Source organism: Periplaneta americana, chromosome 4, assembly GCF_040183065.1.
Source record: "Periplaneta americana isolate PAMFEO1 chromosome 4, P.americana_PAMFEO1_priV1, whole genome shotgun sequence".
NCBI classification, from domain to species: domain Eukaryota; kingdom Metazoa; phylum Arthropoda; class Insecta; order Blattodea; family Blattidae; genus Periplaneta; species Periplaneta americana.
The window spans coordinates 81,789,810-81,800,793 of NC_091120.1; the positions used below are offsets into that span (position 1 = coordinate 81,789,810).

The window sequence follows — 10,984 nt, forward strand, 5'->3', positions numbered from 1 at the left end:
ATTAATCGCCCGTTTTAGGGAATGTGGATCAGCGCTTCTTGACAATGATGAACGTAATTGTTTGTTCCAGCAGGACAGTGCCAATGTCATACATAGAATAAAATCTTACAGTTTTTGCGCGAGCTTTTTGGTGAGTGTATCATTTCTCAAGGATCATGGCCCCCACGTTCCTCCGATTTGACTTCCCAGATTTCGTACTGTGGGGTTATCTGAAAGAAAGGGTATACAAAAACAGGTCGCACACTCTGGAGAAACTAAAGAGGAACATAACAACGGAGATTAACAACATCAGTATACGCATGCTCAAAAAAGTGGCCGCAAACATGGTAAAAACACACTTAATATTTTAGGAGAAAAATTCGCTCCGGCGCCGGGGATCGAACCCGGGTCCTTGGTTCTACGTACCAAGCGCTCTGACCACTGAGCTACGCCGAATTCAATCCACAGCACCGGATCGAATGAGGAGAATTCGAGGCGTAGCTCAGTGGTCAGAGCGCTTGGTACGTAGAACCAAGGACCCGGGTTCGATCCCCGGAGCCGGAGCGAATTTTTCTCCTAAAATATTGTGTCAATATTAGATAGATTCTGTAGGACAAATTCTGTGGTGTTTGGGTAAAGGGAGATAAGCCATAAACATGAGCTTGGAGATAAATGAAAATTAAACTTGGAACCCTTATTGCAAACAATTTTCTACACAAATAAAACACATCAATTGCTAGTAGTCTTTTGATTTTTGCACACTCACTTGTATAATTTAACTTGTGTGTTCATCTGGGGAACAAAATTCCATCTGCATAAAAATAACATCCCCCTTTACCCGAACACCACAGAATTAATACATATATGATATTCTCACAGCTAGCAGTGCATAATAACTGCGGATTCCCGGCCAACAAGTCACTCAGCTGAGTGCGCTCCTAGTTTAATAGCAGTTGACAATGAATACACGTCAACATATATATGCCTAACTTGGAGTCAGGCCACAAAGGGAAACATAGGAGGAGAATTCTATCCGATGCTGTGGATTGAATTCGGCGTAGCTCAGTGGTCAGAGCGCTTGGTATGTAGAACCAAGGACCCGGGTTCGATCCCCGGCGCCGGAGCGAATTTTTCTCCTAAAATATTAAGTGTCAATATTACAGATAAATTCTGTAGGACAAATTAATACCGGTACATCTATAATATGGTAAAAAGAATTCGTACAAGCATTACTGAACGGGGCTACCACTTTCAGCATGTGTTGTGAAAAATGATGTAACTCATGTGAAAACTGATGTAAATAAATGTAATAAATTCATCCTTATAAATATATGTGAACGTATTAATAAAAGTCGACCTGGTTGGCGAGTTGGTATAGCGCTGGCCTCCTATGCCCAAGGTTGCGGGTTCGATCCCGGGCCAGGTCGATGGCATTTAAGTGTGCTTAAATGCGACAGGCTCATGTCAGTAGATTTACTGGCATGTAAAAGAACTCCTGCGGGACAGAATTCCGGCACATCCGGCGACGCTGATATAACCTCTGCAGTTGCGAGCGTCGTTAAATAAAACATAACATTTAACATATTAATAAAATGTACGCGACTTTTTTATCTCTCTGTAGCTCAGTTGTTTGCGTCGTTTGAGCGACGTGCAGAAGATCATGGCTTAGGTCCTTGTACACGGCGAATTGTTTATCTTAACTTAAAATTGTTTCGGATAACTGCGACGTACGTTTCAGTTACTTTTTTTTTCTGTGTGGGGAATAAATTATTTCCCGTCCAGTGGAATTGGGTATTTAGCGTAACCCTGCAAAAAGAATAGTATAAAAATATGTATCGGAAGATCCATTTTGTCTTCCTAATGAAACAATAAAAAAAGGTTAATCATAAAAGAAAAAAAAACACTGATGGACCTAAATACTTCGTCCATCAGGCTTCTGCTTCTACAACTGCTCTGATCCGGCGAGGCATGGAATCGACGAGACTACGAAACAAGGGTTCTCGATCCGAGGCGATGCCACGGAGAACGGGCATGCGCAGTGTGTTGTAAGCGAAACAACAAAATAAGGACCTCCACATTTTACTTCCGTATCTGTAAATCTACTACATTATCAGGCAGTTCATCTCACTTGACGATGTGACAGAGGAAGAACAATTGTTTGTGTACATGTGGTGTCTGATTAGTGTAATTTGTTACTAGTAAGGGATATATGCAATAGAGAGGGAAAGAAATTAGCCACTCTCTGGCCACTCTATCCCATTATCTCCTGGCTTAGATGCTTGAGTGATGCCTTATAGGTGTTACTTACGAGGTTCAAACCTATCTTCGGACAGTTGACTAAACAACAATGCAATTTAAACACCGTAGCTATTTCATGTGAATTTGTGCAAAAAATTATGAACTGATGACATCTATTTAAATCATGAACTTTATAAACGAGATGAAATGTCTTACTTTTGGATTTTTAAAAAGTGCCTTTTGTGTGCAAACCAGAAAATAAAAAAAGTTCATCTTCGTCTTTAGGCATATAGCAAATGATGTAGCCTACATTCTCCAAAACAAATTCAAAAAAATAAATTATATTACATGGTAATATCATTTGCAATCGGATTGTTACGAGACGCATAAGATGCATGATGAGAAAATATTTAGGTTTATAATCTCCTTGACATCTCTGATTGAGGTTCTGGATGATATGTACAGTAGGCCTACAACTATTAGGTGTCAGGGGAAGAACAATTGTTTGTATTCCCTTAAGTCTGATTATTGTGAAATATGTTAGTCAGTGGAGGGGGAAAGAACTGGCCACCTTAGCCACTATCTTCTGACTTGGTTGTCTCATGAGTGATGCCTTATTTGCGTCACTTATGAGGTTCCAATCTGTGTTGGAAGTAAGGTTTGTCGGTTGTTGTAGTCAACTATACAAAGACAGGTCTGAACCTCACAAGTGATTTTACTGAAGATTATTATTTTTTTGGTCCTACAGAATATATCTGTTATGGTGACAATTAATATTAGAGGAAAAAAATTCGCTCCGGCGCCGTGGATCGAACCCGTACAGATTTCTGTACACATTACTGTGCATATTACTGTGGAATCCCGGCCACCAAGTCACTCAACTGAGTGCGCTCCTTGTATAATGGCAGTTGACTTAATAAAAATTGTCAACATACATGCCCAACTTGGAGTCAGGCCACAAAGGAAAAAACACTGGGGGAGGGGAGGAGTTCGATCCGGTGCTGTGGATTGGACTTCGGCGTAGCTCAATGGTGAGAGCGCTTGGTACGTAGAACTAAGGACCCGGGTTCGACCCCAGGCGCCGGAGCGAATTTTTCTCCTCTAATATTATTTCTCACAAGGCAAGTAGGCCAGGAGATAATAGGGTAGGGTGGAAAGTTCCTTTCCCTCTCCATTGCATACATGGCCGACTAGCTACATATTACACTAGTCAGGTTTGTCAGTTTGTTCCTATTATTTCTCTTATAATAAATATTAAAACACCAACCGGTTGACTAAACGATCTCCTTACACTCACTATTTGCATCAACGGAGCAGCCGTACGGAAATCAGTGGACTCTGAGATCACAGCTGATGCATACATTTCTGCTGATTGTAATGTAGACTTGAATTCTCGTAGGAAGTTTAATTCGTCCAGACTGCCTGCCTGCGGCTCTCTCCTCCAATCGCATCGACGTGTGCGGGGCAATGCTGGCATAATGACCAATATTCTACGCGAGTCGTTTGGTGGAGCTCGAACAATAGTCAGGTTGGATGGCGTCAATTACCTTGATTATTCGCGCACAAAGGTCGGATTTGTGACAATGACCAATTAGTGTGGAGTGTTAGCAAGGTGGTAACAAATTCGACAGCCGCTCTCGTATCGCATGACAAGACAATGTGAATATAATTCTAGCGGAGAATGAATGGGGAGGACTAGAAATATAGCCGGCCCTAACATTTAACCTCGCTCAGTGCCACGAAGCTCAGTTCACAAGTGAGAGTTTGCGTAAGATATTTTAAACAGTGAGGCAGCCCAATATCTAAACCATAAAGTAGTTTTATTGTATTTCAAACTCAATTGGACAATTATTTCACAATCATTTCATTCAGAACAGAATAAGTGAATACTGAGAAAACGTTTCGAGATATAGCCTAACATTCGGAACATCACTTATTACCTCATCCATTAGTTTAGTCTTAAGTTCTTTCACTTCTCTTGTGTTATAATTATTGTATTCGAGAGTAGTGGCCTCAAGAGAAAAATATGCATACAGTGGAAGCTCTTAAATTCGACAGAAATCAAGTTCGACTGCTTACGTAGGAGAATTAGACACGCCCCTATATGGGCACTAAGAAATGGGTTTGCCATTTGAATGGGAATTGGTTCTGTGTCTTGTAGTGATACTTTTGTTAAAGGAAAACAGAATATTTGATTGATTATGACATCCATATTTAATCATTGATTTTAAATTAATGAACTCTTCTTTTTCTGTTTAAGAATTGTGCCGTTTGTGAGACGGAACTGTCGAAACCCACTGTGGTATTATACTAGAAGCGCATACACAAGTCTCGGGGCGGGCAGGAAGTGCAAGTACAGAATTGTATTCGTTGTTGGATAACCAATAAGAATTTGTATTCATTTCACCTGCCACACCCACTACCCTTATTGGACTGAATTTACAATTCTGTTTTGTCGAACTTAGGAGATTCCACTGTATATAATATAAGTATTATTATTATTATTATTATTATTATTATTATTTTGTTCCGACTGTAGATTAATAATTAATGATAAAGATATGCAGTTTTAACGATGCATTAAGTCATGGCTATGAATTATAACATCGCTTCGGGCGTATAAGATCATCATATTCAATCTGATGTCCTATAGTCTGTTAAGCGGCCCTTAGTGTCATAATTAACCAATGTCATTGGTTTATCACCGTATGTCCATCTGGTCAGGGTCGATAAACTTATAATGTGGGCTTTGCATATATAAAGCCTTGGGACTATTAAAATCTTGGATAGAATATATATACACAGGTTGTAACTTTAATAATGGCAACTATTTATTTAGGTACTGAGTTCCTATATCGTCATATATCATAGGTTAAAGGGACGAAATGTACCAGTGACCAAAATTGGAGTTAGGAATACAGCTCTTTCTTCTGAAACAGAACAAAAAATGTTCAGTGTCTGATAGCCCGTGCGAAAATCGGTGTTTACAATTACCCCCTCTCAAAGGGATAAATGTAAACAGGTGGGGTAAATGTAAACTAGCAATTAAAAGATGAAAAAAAGGCAACTTTATTATTTTAAACCCATTTTCAGGGAAAAGAAAGATCTAAAAATAACACAATGTTTCTTTGTCAGGCTTACCATTGCTGAGAGTTGTGTAATGTTGAAATATATTTGAAATCAGTGAAAAGTGTTTACAATTACCCTGGTCTACCCTATTATTATTATTATTATTATTATTATTACTATTATTATTATTACTATTATTATTATTATTATTATTATTATTAAAACATATCTTCAGTATAAATTAGCATTCTGGCTACAGGACTTCACAGCTGAACTAAAAGAAACTACACAGCTACAGCTATTTGGCAAGACTTCATGTCTTCATGTCTCTTGGTGAATAAGCTGACTTTGACAAAACTGTTTTTGCACCCAGCCCTGAATAGCACATTTTAACACGAGTCTCCCACATCGCTCCGAGTCGTAGGCCACGTAACACAGCACACCCTCCTGTTTATGTGGATTTATTATTTCTCTTTCGCGGTCATTGTATTGAATGGACGTGTTTATCGTGCCATTGAGAGAGACATGTTCAGTATGACGACAATTTGTGGGTGAGATGTCCTCTAATCCGCGCACAAAATAAATCTGATGACGCAAATTTATTTTGTTATTTCATGAAACGGTGAACTCGTACCCTACTTATGTAACACGCACTTTGTTACATATCCTTTAATAAACCCATCTGTTACATCGGACACAATAACGCATTCAGAGCAGAACTTGTCTTTTGCAAATTCATTCATCATTAAAACGAGTTTAAATCCAATGGGAGCTCGCCTTAGTTTAGATTACTAGCAGTGGCGGATCACCATGGAATAACTTAATGCTTGCAGTTTGCTGACAGGTAAGGTTATGGAATTTGTTGGGAAGAGGAAAATTAATTCACGAGTAATGCTGTCTCGTAGTAGCTTGGGTTGGGGTAATTTGGGTATAAAAACAGATTTATTTTTAAGTTTGGGGACCCATAGCCTGTTACCATAACAAAATTTTCCAGTTAGTTTTTTATGTTAGCACTGCGACCTTCTATTGAATTGTTATGTATGTTGACCTCTCCTTATCAGAATAACTCTAAGTTCAACTATACTCAATTTACCCCATGGATGGGGAATTTGGGTATAATGTCTATTATTGAAGTAAAACATGCTTTAAAGTCCTTATAAAATCAAATTATCCCAATCGTAGGTTAGTGTATGTATTCTAGAATAGAAAGAAAAGTTAGGTAGGCATTTAAAAATTTTAATTAGACCTACCAAGATAAAAAAAATCAGCTAATACTTAAGGCTTATTTTGTAAACTTAAAATATCTCCCATTAAAATCAGGAACAGAAAAACCTTCGGATATTTTTATTTCTCTTTCACTAATCTGTAATTTGTGTACATGGCATGATCTGGAACGAAAACAGGTTAGTTACTAATTAACCTATAATTATACCCAAACTGCCCCACGTTTGTGAATTGTAATTTACTAACAAACTATTAATGTTATATTTCTACAAGTACTACGAGTAAGAACATGTTCAAACTATGTGTAATGTATACATGCAAGAACTTAGTTACAGTTCTTGAAGGGACATGAAATGAACTCTATACTAGCAGACATATGCCACTATGAAGGTAACTAGCGTCGGCATGTGAGACGTATGTTTAGGACTAGATCCCTTGTGCATTACCAACCTAGAGGCAGATCAACTAGACGTCCATTGAAGAGATGGACTGAAAACGTTTGTGGACCGTAACAGGTCTTCTGGGACTATAACCTGTATGGCTGATGATGATGATGATGATGATGATGATGATGATGGGTAAAGGATCACAGCTGGTTCCCCAACAATATTGCTTTGAGTGTGATGTATCATTTTATAGACTGGTATTTTTTTACCAGGCAATATCAGTGTGATCAACACAAATTTTTAACACTCCATGACAGACAATTTTGAAATGGACAATATATTAAATTTACATGTGTTTGACAGACAATTTTGAAACGGACAATATATTAAATTTACATGTGTTTGAATATTAGGTAAAGTTATATTCAATAAATTCTCCCATGTTTGTAAATTGTAATTTATTACAAACTATTAATGATATACTGCTAAATTGATTAAAAAATGATCTAGACATGTGTAATGTACATAGGTATATGAATTTTTTTGCTGTATATCAACTCATTTCCTAACAATATTGTTTTGAATGTGATGGGTCATTTCGTAGACTGGTAAACAAGAAACAGTTTTTTATTAGGCAGTATCACAAATTTTTAACATTCCAAAATAGGCAATTGTAAAATAGATAATATATACAGGATGTTTCAGAAATACTTAGACAAACCTTGGGGGCATATTCCTCACACCAAAACCGAAAAAAAGTTCATGAAAATCTTTAGTTTTTTAGTTATTAATGAAAGAACATAATGAAACATCTGTTAAATATTGTGACCTTGATAGCAAGTGTTGCAACTTTAATCAATTCAGAAACAGCAGCAAATGAGTCTATAAACTTAAAAAAGGCTGTTTTTTATACCCAGGTTATCCCAACTCACACTATAAGTGATGCTGAAGACATGAATCTCAGTATAAAGTTTTAAATAATTTTTTAACATGACAATACTTTATCTTTATATTTCGTACAGTAATAAACAGAAATATATTTCTTCATGACGTCCATTTAACGAATTATAATTGAACCTCATTTCCAAACATTATAATATTTTTCTAATCAACTACTCGTAGGCCTATACACCAGCATTTCTGATAGTGTGTTCAACGAATAAATCACAGGGGTTCCGAAAATCTAAATGGAAAATTGTACTTCATACTCAGAGGATACTATAAAATATACAGAGTGAACCATTAAGTAATGTCATTAATTTCGAAGTGTTATTCTTTGAGATATTTCAAACAAAAGAGTTAAACATAGTAATTTTGGTCGTTTTTGCTTCCTTTCGAGAAAAAAAAATTATTTTATAGAAACATTTCATAGCCTATTTTGGGAAAGATACTGAATTAATTCCCAATATGCTCAGTCAACTTAAGACAGCAGTGTATTATGATAATAATTGATTGAAAGAATTTTAGTTTTGTCCTTTAAATGTGCAGAAATTTGATCTGAACAAATGTAACTTTCCGTTCTGAAAAGGAATTTAAAAATGTTACATTTGTTCGGATCAAATTTCTCCACATTTAAAGGACAAAACTAAAATTCTTTCAATAATTTAATTTATTATCATATCCTGTTCTCTTAAACTGACAGAGCATATTAGGGATTCAATCAATGGCTTTCCCAAAAGACGCTATAAAATCTTTCATATAAAAGAATTTTTATCTCGCAAAGGAAGCAAAAACGAGCAAATTGTATTAAATTTTTTTGTCTTAAATATTACAAAATACAGGGTCTTTCATAAGTAACGAGTCTATAGAAAAATGAACTATTTTGGATAATTTTTTGAAATGATATTCATCCTTACGAGAAAGAACCCTTCCCGGTGCCGTACAGTCGATTTGGAAACAAACACACCCTCACCTCGCCGCCAGAGCTATTAAATGAAAGAATGGTTAGTGTTTTAAACCTTTATTAAAGCACATAAATGTAAAAAAGTTTCAATTGTTGAAAAATTATGGTGTACGATTTTCAAAATGTCTTCCGTTCTGTTGAATGCACAAACGTAAGCGACGTATCAACTCTTCATGGAATGTGGTGAGCGTGTCAGGCATAACCATTTGTATCGTGTGTTCAATTCGTTCAATTAATCAGGAATGGTGCGTGGCTTAGTCGAATAGACACGATCCTTAATGAACTCCCGGAAAAAGTCCAGGGGAGTTAAATCAGGTGATCGCGGAGATCAACGGATTGGGCCTGTGCGACCGATCCACCGCCTGGAAACATTTCGTCTACGGAATAAACACTTAATTTGAGCGATGCTGTTTCCAAGTTCAAACCAGTAAGCAATTTCTCTATTCTGCAATAACGTTAAGCGGCTGCGTGGCATTTTATCATTCCAGAATATCACAACAATGTGTATAGTCATGGCCGTGTGCCATTATCTTGGCGTATAGAAGGTCATGCTCCAGGTCATTTTAAGTCCTTGACATATAGAAGGCCATGCTCCAGGTAATTTTAAGTTGGCATCAAATGCACATTACACATGGATAAGTAGCTTCCTCTGGGGGCGAGGGGAGAGGATGTTTGTTTCCAAATCGACTGTACGGCACTGGGAAGGGTTCTTTCTCGTGAGGATGAACATCATTTAAAAAAAAATTATCTAAAATAGTTGATTTTTCTATAGACTCATTACTTATGAAATACCCTGTATTTTGTAATATTTAAGACAAAAGAGTTTAATATAATTTGCACACGAAAATATTATCAAATACATTCAAAACAACATGAAACATCAATAATAATAATAATAATAATAATAATAATAATAATAATAATAATGTAATATCAAAGCAAAGAAAACTGGTTACATGAGTTAAGCGGTTGCGCTATAGATAAAAAGAGGTTCAGCGGTGGAAATAGGTTTAGAAACACTGAACTATTAAACTGATCTTTCCTTTATTTACAGCTGGTATAATTTATCTTGTACTCTGACGATCTTACAGCCGATAACGGCCATCTTCACATTTTGCACTAAACACCTTTGTTGCGATGAAACATCAGAGCGCTTCAGTATATCTATACTAATAATAAATCTCTAACCAAAATTTTTCTGGTAATTTTCGATTTTACAAAAATAATTGGTGTTAACATGTATAATTAACCATCCTGAAACAGAAAATCACTTTTTTGACATTTTTGTTTGTAGGTCTGTCTGTCTGTCTGTCTGGATGTTTGCTCCCTTTTCACGCGATAATGGCAGAAGCGATTTATATTAAAATTGGAATATAAATTAAGTTTGTTGTAACTTAGATTTTAGGCTATATGACATTCAAAATACTTTATTTAAAAGGGGGTTATAAGGGGGCCTGAATTAAATAAATCGAAATATCTCCCTTGTTATTAATTTTCATGAAAAATGTTATATAACAAAAGTTTCTTTAAAACCGATTTCCGATAAGTTTTATTCTACACAAAATTTTGATAGGTCTGATATTTAATGAGATAAATGAGTTTTAAAATTACAATGACAACGCCATAAAAGGCGCTGTATTGAAATAAAAACAAATGACTTCGTCTATAAGGGGCCTTGGACAACAACAATCGAAAGCTATTAAACATAGTCTACAGAGAATGTTTCTGTGTTTGTATGAAGTAATATCGGAAACTAATTAATTGTATTATTATTTCACCATTGGAAAGTATAGTTTCTCTAGATGGACATAATTCTATTATGTTATTACATTAACTTCTGAGTGAAATTTAAGGATATACAAGACTTTTAAAATAACAATACAATACATTTTCACCGCCGCCTCAGATTATAGCGTTGTTGTTCCTGCAGTAACTCCTATGTGCAAAATATAACATTTTTGAGTAGGAAGAAAAAACACATTTATTCATTCCAAGGGAATAGTACAGAGGAGATCGTGAATTCTTACATTTTCGAACGAAAGAAATATAATTACATATCACTGTTTATGCTATATCACTATTTAAGTTATATGAAGGGTTCAGAACCATGGTGGGCCAAGCGCCATTTGCTGAAGGCGTAGAAAACAAGGGTTAAAATTAAGTTATTACCATAATTCAATGGAAA

The 10,984-nt window shown here is 36.0% G+C and overlaps 1 non-coding gene across 1 annotated transcript; it reads left to right on the plus strand.

Annotated features, from left to right (window-relative positions):
• Positions 1-1,030: 1,030 nt before the first annotated feature.
• On the plus strand, positions 1,031-1,103 carry TRNAY-GUA (transfer RNA tyrosine (anticodon GUA)). The gene has a single exon. It is a non-coding gene; the product is annotated as a tRNA-Tyr (tRNA).
• The last annotated feature ends 9,881 nt before the right edge of the window (positions 1,104-10,984 follow it).